The sequence below is a fragment of the Passer domesticus genome, chromosome 3 (assembly GCF_036417665.1).
Source record: "Passer domesticus isolate bPasDom1 chromosome 3, bPasDom1.hap1, whole genome shotgun sequence".
Lineage (NCBI taxonomy): Eukaryota > Metazoa > Chordata > Aves > Passeriformes > Passeridae > Passer > Passer domesticus.
The window spans coordinates 113388010-113398210 of record NC_087476.1 but is presented as its reverse complement, the minus strand read 5'-3'; positions in this window follow the sequence as shown (position 1 = coordinate 113398210).

Sequence of the window (10201 nt, the reverse complement as noted above, 5' to 3'; positions counted from 1 at the left end):
CCCTTCTCACAAGTAACTATCAACAGGATGGGAAGAAATGGCCTCAAGTTGCACCAGGGGAGGTTTAGATTGGATGTTAGAAAAAACTTCTTCACGAGAAGGGCTGTCAAGGACTGGAACAGGCTGTCTGGGGAAGTAGTTTGGGTCATTATCTCTCAAGTCAATTAGAAGATGTGTAGTTGAGGCTATCAGATTTAGTGGTGGACTTGGCAGTGAAGGGTTAATGGTTGGACTTGGTGTTAGAAGTCTTTTTCAACCAAAATGACTCTATGCTTTTATGATTAAAAAAAATAATAAAGGAAGGAAACAACTTTCATTTTCTGACTAGAAAATTCTGACTGGTTTGCAATAAAATTGTGGAGGAGGGGGCGCCTTGATCTCTTGCCTTTCAAGACCAGGCTTTTTTGTAGCCCAGGCAGTTTATTTTTGCCATTGCAATTGAGATTTGCATAAATGATGTAAATCAGGAGTTAAATCCAGCTTCTTAACAAAGTGCTTAGGGCATAAATAATGAATGAACTTCAGATGTTGTGGTTTGACTACTGACAGGTCAGTAGGACTGGAAGGGGGGAACTAGCTTTTGAATTTGCAGGATTTGTAGCTCCCTTTGTGTATTTGTGTTGTATAGGCATGGTGGCTGCAAAATATGTCTTAAGTTATTTCTTAAGAATTTGCCCAGCATAAAGGATGTGTTCACTTCTAGTCCATTTGAAATTGGATTTGAAATTCTGATAAATGTTGGAGCTGGATTTGGCTGCTGAATTCTTGTACTCAGCTGAGTCAGATAAATTCCCTCTGGTATCTGATCCCCACATCAATGTGCAGCTCCCTGGTGGGCACAGCTGAAGGAACTCCAGATTGGCTGTTGTACTGTACAGTACAGCAGAATACACAGAGCTCAGCGTGGGGTTGAGTGGGATGTCCCCATGGCACCATGTGTGGGTCACCAGGAGCTGTCCCAGCCCCTCAAAGGTCATTTATCCAGCTTGTGTTGCTGCTGACTCCAGATCAGTCTGATTGCACCCATCTCTGCATGGCGCAGGTACCTTCCTGTAAAGGAGTAGCTCTAAACATTCACTGAACCAATTAATTAGCAATTAACTTTTTTTGAGCCCAAACCAGTTCATTGAAAAGTTCTTAAGCTTCTCAAGTGTTCTCTAATCTAAGCCAGAGGTTGTTGGCTTCCCAACTTGATTTCCCAGGGGGTTTGTCCTCAAGGAAAGCTAAAGCAAAACAGCAAAAGATTTTTGATCTGAAACTTTGTAGTTTGGAGGCTCCTTTCACATCTGTTTATATATCAGCAAAGGGAGCTCACAATGTAAAAGAAAAACTGCCTTTATATTTTGCCAGAAGTAATCTTGGCATCTGAAACTGATGTGGCTTTAGTCTTAGCTTGGATGGAATTCATTCCTGCTTCTGGTAAAAAAAAAAAAAAAAAAAAAAAAGGGATGTAATAAACATTTACACTGCAGCAAGATGATCAAATGCAAACATCGAGATCCATATCCTCCTTCTTTGCCAGTTGAAAGAACTCTTCATCTTCCTTTGCATGGAAAGCCATTCACCCTCTTCTTTTACTTCATCTTCAGTCAGTGTGGGGGTGTATAGACAGATAGATAGTATTTGAATTTTTTTTCACTTCATAAATATGTTCTTTTTTTGTTCACTGCTAAGCAGACAGGGTTTGGTCATGGTACTGCTGATGTGTTCTTGTCTTCTGTGTGTTTTGACTGCTTAACACAGGCAGGAAACACTGTGTGAGTTCTGGAATATTTACAGAGAAGGGAGAAAAAAACACACAGGTGAGGGAAGGGTGGGTATAAATCCAGCCTACTAACCTGTGGTTTATTTTGCCTTTTTATTGTGACATTGATATTTTGTCACTGCTTCAATAGAATTCTCTTTGGTGCAAAACATTTTTTTCACAGTATCCCTCAAACTCCCTTAAACTGTGGCAGCAGATGAAGTATTTCTTCCTGGCTGGCTGCTGTGGCTCCTCTGCCTTCTTTGCTTTGATTAGGCTGCTTTGCAGTTATTTTACCTCAGGGACGCTAAAGCACCTCCAGTTCTCCCATGTGTTTGTATTGCAATTTTGTGTCAATGATTCTCTGCGCTTGGCCATAGGGACAAAGCTGTAAAATCTGTCTTTGTGTCGGGCACTGAGCTAATTTTCCACAGGAAGAGGTACATCTGGAAATCACAGCAGCAAATCAGACTGAATTCTAACCTCTAATCTCCAGCACCAGTCTGGGGGAGTGTTTTTGGGGAAAGGATTTGGTTTGAGTTGGGTCACTTTTCTTTTTGCAGGTTGGTGGTGCAGGTGCAGGTTGGGAAGGTTAAGAAACAAGTGCACGGATGGTGAGACTTTCATGAGAGTTTCATACCTGGTGCCTGTCCTTGCAGGTTTCTGTCCAGCATTTAAAAGCAGCTTTAGCAGTAGCTGCTTCTGCCTTCAGTTACATTTTTGCTTTTCCACAATATAATTAAGATGGCTGATGTGCAACTCCCATTTCTCCCCATGTCTGCTTTTGTAAGCTAGAAGCCGATTTTCATTTGTCAGTAGCTTATGTCTCTTTCTACTAAACTTTTTAAGAATTCTGGGATTTATGCAAGATTTTTTTTTTTTTGAGGAATGAGATGAAGTTTATGAAGTCTGGCTGGTACAAAGAAATGTCACTAGTAATTTCTACTAACTTCCTCTGACTGCCTTCTGTTGGGGTCTTTCATGCTTTTCCTGGTGGCATTAATTTCACCAGCAACTCAGAGTTGTGTCAATGGCAACTGAAAAATTGGCATTTTTTATTCTGTGGGCTTCAAATGTAATTTGCTGAAGACTTTGCTCTCCTTTATGCAGCAAGTTTACTTGAACCTGCACTTGATTTGTTCTTCCTCTTGCGGCTCACCTGCTAGCAGGTGAGACTTGTTTGTTGGGAGCTGCATCTCATTTCCCAGCACAGATTTCTCACCAGCAAGCATTGTTCCTGTTCTCCCTGTGTACTTTCTTCCCAGGGAAGTTCAGGAAGGAAGGTCTGATGGGGTGACAAAGCAGGCTGTGTGGGACCCAGCTACCTGAATGCCTGTGGGTGCAGCATTTGATGTCTGAGGCTGTATTTCTGCATTGTGTCTGTGTGGGTTGGGAACTTTTAAGTGCAGCCTGGAGCAGAAGAAAAGTGGTTTCAAAGCTGTTGGATAATTAGGAAGGCAATTCTGGATTATATTCTCATGGCAGTGACTATTTCATATGCTGAACGTATTGATTACAGCTTGGGGCAATATGATTTAATCCTGATTCTAAAAAATTCAGATACATGAGTTCTTACTCTCCTTTGCCTCTCATTTTCTATATTGTTAAATAGTTTAAACAACTATTATCAGTTCTTTGATTTCAAGGCAAAGTAAATGTTTATTTTGGATTAAAAATGCACTGAAATGAGGCTTTCTTGCATTTGAACTTTTTTCCTTCACAACCATGGTAGGTTTCTAAACAATAGCACTGTAATTAGGTTTGCAATATGCCTTGTTGTAGACTTATTTAAGTTCCTAACATTGGGATCTAATTTTGTATTTGATGTCAGAGAGAAAGGACATATAAAAAGGTGTTACGCTTTTTCACTGCTCTGTTATTGGAAGATGGTGAAATAAAAATCAAACTACCCTGAGTGCAAGGATGATGTGCAATGTATAATATTCCCTTTGGCCTCAAATATTTCATACAGAGATTTTTTGGATGTTGTTGGAAGTGATGCGTAGTAATGAAAATGTAATGATTTTTCCCTTCCAAATAAGCATATACATCCTATCAAAAGGCAACTGGATGATCATAGGTAAGTTCATTTTCTGCATTCAGATGTGTTATCTTCTCCCTGATTCATATGTTGCTATAGCAACAATTGACTGCACAAGGCCTGAATTGGCTCCCAAAGAAACGTGAAACACCCTGGTTTATATTTTTCTGCTGTAAGTCATGGAGATGACTTCAGTACCAATAGCTGATCTTTATACAATGGTTTTTCATTTTTAATTTGAAGGTAAAACTGTTTCCTAAGATGAATATATTCTCTTTCTTCTGTGTTTATAATTTTACATTATTTTTATAAGTGTGACCAACTGAAATTGTTACAGAATGCAAAATACAGATGTGATTTCTAAAAGGTGATTCTAAAAAGGGCAATTCATAGTCTTAAATAATTTTAAGGTATGTATTTACTTTGTCAGTCTCAGGTATCGAATCGCAAAAATACCATGAAAGGTATTAGCAAAAATAGTTTCACTATGAGTTATAGAAGTGTCATTTAACAAAGTTTGAGGGCAAAGCTCACTGTATTGCTTAATGGTGAGATGAAACACAAAGGAAAATTGAGTTAGAATGGATTTAAAGTGATTTACACAGAATCCAGATATCTAAAAGGGTAAGGGAGACCCTCCCATTGAGTTGTGAGGTTGAGTGCATGCCCTTGCTTTCCAAATTCCTGATGGAGCTTAACAGCTTGGTCTAATCTTGGTCTCAGATTTGGACAGCAGTTTATATCTAGAGGAATTGATTATATGGATTTATTTAATATGAATTTAGCATACAACTAATCAGCAACTTAGGGAGGATCTGTTAGGAATGGAGGATTCCCCTGCCTTGGGTAAGGAAGGATCTCAGTTTCAGGTGAGAAGTCGCAAAGCCCAGCTCAAGGGGGTGTGCATTCAAGTTGCAATTTAGAGAGAACTCATTTTGGACCTGTCCATGTCATTTACAGAGAGGTCTCTGTGCCTCGGGGAGCACCTTGAGAGATGTCACAGCCCCAGGGGATGTGAGCAGGGACAGCTCAGAGGACACTCACTCAGGCTGTTGTATCTGCAACAGAGTGGTTGGCTCATGGTCAAGCTGCATCCAGTGGGACAGGCTGCATGACACTCTTTGTACCCACAACTCCCCTTGTTTTTTGGTCAGAGAGACTTGGAAAAGCCACCTGCTGTGTGTTAATTGCATGGTCAGTGTTCCACCATTATGGAATCACAGAATGGTTTGGGTTGGAAGATCTCGATCATCATCTCATTCCTGCCATGGGCAGGGATGCCTTCCACTAGACCAGGCTGCTCAAAACCCCATCCAAACTGGTGTTACACACTCCCAGGGATAGGACATCCACAACTCTGGAACACCTGTTTCAGTGCCTCACTACTCTCACATTAAAGACTTTATTCTTAATATCCAATCTAAAGATTTATTCCTAATATCCAATCTATTCCTAATATCCAATCCAACCTACCCTCTTTCAGTTTAAAGTAATTGCCCCTTGTCATATGTTCTTTAAAAAGCCCTTCTACCCCCAAAAAAGCAAGTAGGTCACAGTCCTGGGGCAAAGAACACAGGAATGAAAATAATATAAATACTAGATTGAGGTGGTTAAAACTTACTGTAGTGCATTCTTGGATTAAAAAAACATGTTGATGGTCACCTAAAATTGTATTAAAAGCATGAATTAAATTTCACATGTGTATATACGTATTCTTTCATTAATTTAAATATGTACTGAATTTATAAAACAAGGATTGGACTCTCACTATCGCCTAAAGAAGGCATCCAGTGTAACAGTGTAAGTTCTGACCTTTAAATGTGAACAAAATGTGATCTCAAGAAAAGACCTTTTGAAAGTCAAGAGTAAAATCCTTATCCGACTAAAATGCAATATTTTCATCTGGAATGCATGAAATGAGGTGGGTTTTTTTGCTCTTTGTAGGCCTACAGAAAGCCCTCACTGAACTGTGTAAATAAGATAACCTAAGGTATCACATACTCTGGAAAATCACAAGGTAATACGTATTTTCAGAGTTTGATATTTTGTGTTTATGTGTGCATTAAATTTACCAGCCTTAGAGAATTTTTTTCTCCTCCCCTTCCAGTAAGTGAGCAGTGAATCATATGATTGAGCTTGATCCTTGCTGGACTGTCCTACAGCAATAAGATTTTCTTGACCGTCAAGTGATACCGAAGCCAAGTGGAAATGCACCTCAGACTATTGAGTTGATGTTTACATGTCCAAGTTCACAGAAAATTGCATGATCTAGGAGGTATTTCATGATCCTTTACATGCCTCCTAGAAATAGGCTGAACCTGTCATATTATGAAGCAATGACCTTGTATGGAGTTTGCATTTAACAGGGCTTCTTTTCACAGTCTTTCAGCAATTATTAACAGAAATAATTTAATTGAGTTCTAGAGGAGATTTTTTCCATTAACTTGACATTATGGAATTATAATGGATACTTTAATTAGGCAGTGTTTTGAATGGGAATATTTAACTCAATGAAAATTGGGACAAATACATTCACCATGCTCAGTGGCACTTACTAGAGGCTTATCATGCATCCCCAAACTGCTCAGGAGAGAAAAGTAAGTGAGGAAATTTGGCTGAAATATTGGGTATGGCTTTCCTAAGTTTCTCCTGAGATAAGACATTGAGATAATATGTTGGCTTTTGAATTCTGAAACCCCTCTGGTCTGCTCAAACACATGCCCCCTCACCGTGCCCAGTTGGAAGAAAATGTTTCACTGCTTTCCAGCTGAAATTCCCAGATGTTTTTTTGGCCATGAAAAGCTCTCTGGCTGACATTTACTTCCAACCTGCAAAGGAAATGACTACATGAATACTGGATTCCAATAAAATTAAAATTTTGAGTTTGGATCAGGGGTCTTTTCACTTGATGTTACAGCTTTCCAATAAGGCAGGTGAAAAAGCTTATTGTTGTTTTAATTTTTTCATTTGATCTCTGCCAGGAATAATTTTGAAGTATCTTTTAAAATTCCTAATTGGCTTTGTCTTTTTTACTTAATGTACTTTGGAACCTTGAGCAGTAAATTTATAGCTGGACTAAAGTCAATTTTTCTCAAAAGTTTTTTTATTTGTCAATACCGTGTAATATTCTTAGAGTCCCATGCCCCTCTGTGAGGTTCTGAATGATAAAAAGCTTTCTTCTACAGGGTTCTGCCTCTTTTTACCTTTTACCTTTTCCATTTCCTGTCAGCCACTACAACAAAACATGGGACCCATATGGGAAAGGGCTTTAATATACCTGCAGGAGGTCAAAATAAACAAGAAAGTGATATCAGATTGCAGAAGTGTCCAACTGTGGGACAGAGGTGACCTCTGGGATGAATCTGCTGTTCTGTACAGCACCTTTTCTCCTCCAGTGGCCCTTCAGCTGGTGGTAGAGAGTGGGTTTTGGAAGTAGGAAAGTTTTTCTGGACTCAAACTTTTCTCCCTGCTACTTTCTTTCCTCTGGGCACTGTGTGTGTTCGCCTGCCTTGGTGGAGAAATGGTTTGTTACCCATAAGCAGATGCATAAGGATGGCAAATTAAAATCATATAGGTAATCCTAATTCTGTAACTGAACATTTTTTCAGAGTCCAAATCTGCCAAGGTAGTATTCTGCTGAAGTAACATTTGGTGTTTTATATACAAACCAATGCATTTGCTTTTATAAGTATTTGTATTTGATGCAAATGAAATGATACAGTGAAATTGTCACTTCACTGATGATTTATTTTCTTCAGATGGTGATTCCCGGAGGGTCACTTGCCATCCAATAAGGGGAGAAAAGCAGGCAGCAGAACTGGGACAGACCAAACCTCCCAGGGTGTTATAATAATCCCATTTGCTTAGCAGTTATGTATCCAGTCCTGCTTCATTAATTTTGATGGTACCTGGCCTGCTTCTTTCTCCCATCAGCTTCCCAAGAAAAAAAAATTGATTCATTCAGGGTATTGGACTATGAGTTGTGTGTTGAAAGTTTATTGCAACAATTCTGTGTCACCTCCCCATTCCCCCTTGAACATCCTTATTTTTAGGGTATCTGTAAAGTATAAATTTCCCATCATAATTTTGTTTGTCTAAAATGATTTTGTGGTAACAGGTTATAGAAATGTTTTGTGTTCATTTGGTTTCTTTTCCTGCTGGCATATTTGCCCAGAAAAAAAGGATGAAGTTTGCATGCTGCTCTCAGTAGGATTCTTGAACAGGAATCATTAAAAAAAGCTAAACTAGTATTCAATTTCAGTTTAATTATCAGCCATAGGCTTTAGACAGGAAAAAGAACTGTTCAAGTCTTTGCTTCTGGCAATGGCAGCATTTCTGCTTATTGTATGTTTTCAATGGCCTTGTCCAGTTTAATTGTAAACCTCTTATTAGCAGTACAAGGGGAGCAAATTTTCCCAACAATGTATGTTTTCCAGTGGGATCTTAAAGACATTTGGGAAAGTCAATCTGCATAGAAAAAAATTCTCTCTCCAGTAGTTATGCTTTTCAGTTCATCATAAATAATGGCCATATACAGACCTGGACTCAGGGGAGGAATATTTATGTTCTAGGCTTGAAACAGAACCTGTGAGATAAAATGCCTGGATCCTGAGTGCCAAGAATTGCATCTGAAGGGGGCCTGTCCAAGGTAGTTTCTGTCTCCCTCCAGGATCCAGGCTGTTCCCAGAGAGTTTCTGCTCTGAGAGCCTCAATTCCTGCACTCCAGTTTGGGCTGTGGCAGCGCAGCCAGGGTGACTCACTGTGGCAGTTCATTTCTGGAGTCTCTCTGGCACCAGAAATGGCACAACTGGGGAATAAAGAAAGGTCAATGGCCACACTGTGATATCAGGATGCATGACAACAGGATCTTTTTTCTCTCTTTCAAATGTAAAATACACATGAAATAAAGTCTTGGGCTCTTTTGGGGAATGACTGTTTGATTTCATTCAGCTGGGACTCATCTGTCATAAACCATGAAAATACATTATCCATGCTTCTATTTTAAGTATGTAACAGTTCAGTGCTGCTAAAAAAGCAGGGGTTTTATTTTGGTTTCTTTTTTCCCAATTGTTTTGCCAACATTTTTTTCTTCCTCCTTTTCTCTGTCTGCTCTGTGTCCTGTCATCATATTCCCCTTTCCCCCTCCCGTTACCTCTCTTAAGTTTTCCAAACTGGGTGATGAAGGTGGGTTGAGGATTTTTCCAGTTACAGATTCTAATAAATATCAAGGTGGTGCTGACCATGACCCAGGGACTGTGTTACCATCAACTAAGAGGAAAAAAAAGATGCTTAAGTTTAGGCTTAATGTTGGTAACTAATTATGCAGCCTTATAATATGTGCATCAATTTGACATATGAGTTGCTTGAACATAAAAGGATTGGGGAAAAACTTCTGTATTCCTTGCATTTTTTTCTCACAATGGTGTAAATACAAGGGGAGAATCATAATTGGTGTAAATACAAGGGGAGAATCTCTTACCTGGAGAGGTTCTATGTTTTTACAGTTGCAAAGGAATAAATATCCCAAGACATCAGTACTTTCGTGAATAGACCTATATATTTGCTTGTGAGGATAATTTCAGTGATTAAAATGTAATTAGTAACCAAATAGGCAAGAGCAAAACAGGAATCTCCATAGCATGAGAGGTTTCTGACTCTTGGAAGGGTGTTTATCCCATTGGGGAGTTTGGGGGAATAAAAAGTCAGCAATAGTAATTATCTAATTAATAGGCATCAGGGTCTGCTTTCTGTAACTGCTTTCAAACTGATAGGTTGCACTTATTGGAGGCAGAAACATATAAGGGTGAACTTGCAAGTAGAGCAAGGCACAATTAAAACTGAAAATTGAGACTTGCAACATTAATTAGAAGATCATTAACTACCACTCACGATAATGTGCTTTCGTGTCTTTCCTTCCTCCTGTTCTTCCCCCTCTTGAAGAAAGTATGAATTCCAATTTATCATCACGTCATGGAAGAAAGTACAATTATGTTTTGCTTCCATATGATCTCATAATTATCTGGGGATTGAAAACCCTATTTGATTTAATTCTTAAGAAGTCCAATGTGTCCTTGTGGCTAAAGGGGGATGAGAAGTCAAGAAAATGGGGACTGATTAAAAGGAAATGTTTGAGAGAAGGTTTGGGATAAGGAAGAAAATACTGAGTCTGTGTCAATATAAAGATTAGACTGGGGCTGTTTTCTCAGTAAGCATGATTTAAACATGGTTAATTTAATTTGAAAAAAGGCTGAGATGGGTGAGTATGGCCTCAGAATATACAACCAGCTGTCTTAAATTCAGTGAAAATGCATTCTACAAGAAGGGATGTGAAAATTGAGGCATTTGCAAGACTTGGGAAATATAAGAGGGGAGATTTATTACCAGGAACTACGAATCAAAGTAATTTCTGATTCATC